Source organism: Pholcus phalangioides, unplaced genomic scaffold (assembly GCF_987345545.1).
Source record: "Pholcus phalangioides strain wild (caught in Gottingen) unplaced genomic scaffold, Ppha-v1.0 ptg000041l_1, whole genome shotgun sequence".
Lineage (NCBI taxonomy): Eukaryota > Metazoa > Arthropoda > Arachnida > Araneae > Pholcidae > Pholcus > Pholcus phalangioides.
This window is the reverse complement of record NW_028301627.1, coordinates 4,059,097-4,061,135: the sequence shown is the minus strand read 5'-3', so window position 1 is coordinate 4,061,135 and position 2,039 is coordinate 4,059,097.

The following is a 2,039-nucleotide window of genomic DNA, read 5'->3' as shown; positions in this document are numbered from 1 at the left end:
AGATCGACGATCACTATAAAAACCACAGTAATTATAGTCCAATCGGTAATTGCCTAAGCACAATCGTAAAAGTTCACAATGGGCCAACTTGAAGATGGCCACCATGTCACATTGGACATTTTGCGATCTAGAGAGCGATGATAATTCAGCTTCCACACGTCATACAATCTTGATCTTGACATCCACGTATAGCTCGAACAAAGATATATTAGGCGTCGCTAACGTCCTCGCTGTACCATGTGGTGCCGCGCCGAAATCCGCAATTCAATCGGAGCATCTTGCAAACACGTCCATCACTTAAAACTTCCATTGTTGCTTTTTTTTTTCTTCCTTCTCGTCAACTGCATTCATTTCTTGGGAGAGTTCCTTCTTCACGGCGTCGACCATTCCATCCACTCTAATTTCAACAGCGGCGATGTCCCCCTTCACCCCAGCTATGGCAGTGGCGACGTCGTCCTTCACACCGGCGATGGTGAGTGGACGGCTTGTCGCGCTAGACGAATCACGTTGCGCGAGGCACAGGAAACCTGCTCCTAGGAAAACCCGGCTTAAAGGCATAAAAGACGTCTGAAACGCATTGCTAGGGAACCACGGTAACCAAAGTAAATGGTCGGAAAGTGATTGTTGAGGCCCAAAGTCATTGTTGCCCGACAGATGTTTTGCCCATTTGGGACATCTGCCCTGCTCTGACGAAATTTTAAATTAGCCTATCGTTCAAGTCGGGTCCCATTTGGTATATATGCAAAATTTGGTGACGATCGATCTAAATTTGTACATTTGTATAGAGAACACACACACACACACACACAGACAGACAGACACTTTCAATTTGCATCCATAAAACAAGGTGTGCAGGAGGCACTCTCGGTTTGGGAGTAGATCCAATCCGAATATGCTGCCACATTGACGTACACTGCAGTTCTTTCTCCACAAGGCTTTAATAAATGGAATGAAGTGACACCTACTTGAATGTATTCTTTGGTCACAGGATGACGTAAAAGAATGGGACCTCCTGAATCTCCCTGAAAAAATAAATGGATTTTTTTTATAATTTCCTTTAAAGACAAAAGATAAAGTGAGAATCGAACGATATTTCGGGAAATATTCAAGACAACTGTATAATCGTTCCCTCTTACAATAATTAATTATGTAATTAGGATGCGTTCCAAACGGAACTAAAAAAGTATGTAACATCATCAAAGCAACTATTCTCGTGTCTTGCAGCGAGATATTTGCAAGTAAAAAAAACGATTGGGAAGGAAAAGTAAGGTGAGAATTTCATGCTCCTAGAATGCTTTTACAAGCGATCGAAACCGTATCATGGAGTGAGAAAATACATTATAATTTGATCGAACGCCATTCTGCGTACCATTTGCCATATGTTAGCCACAGTCAATCTATTCGAATTCTCTATTATTTGTTTTTGACAATTTTTAATATTCTTTGCATCAAGTCTGTTGCTCTGAAAAGATCTTGATGTAACCCATTTATTTCAAGTGCGACCATTTATGCAAAAATTGGCACAGATTGGATGAAAATTGTGAATTTTTTCGAGATTTGAGGCAAAGACAACTGGGAAATAACCCACGTGAAAGCGATGGGCATTTTTAACGCCAATTTTATTTGTTTTTGCATTCGTGATTGATTTTTGAGCGTCATGACATATAGGACTTGAAATCAAATCAAAATATCTTCTATACAAAATGTCCGAAAAGGCAATGGCCGAAATATCCCGTTGGAAAACGAATCGTCCATGTTTTCAGTGATGGGAGCTTGATATAGCATAATCAGTTGACATATATAAGTTGGCAAACAAGAAGTAATAAAACTGTCTTGCCACACACATAGAAAACTTGTCTATTTTGTGACCTCGGTGTGTTGTCACTTAATATGAGGTGTCCTTTCAACCACCAATAATCGTATTGGTTACATTCCAGCGAATGAAACCGATACGTTTACTAGTTGCATTTTTCAAGTTTTATGAGAGAAATTTTCTAAATATTTTATAGTGTTATCCCGTCAGACCAGACGCGACCCAG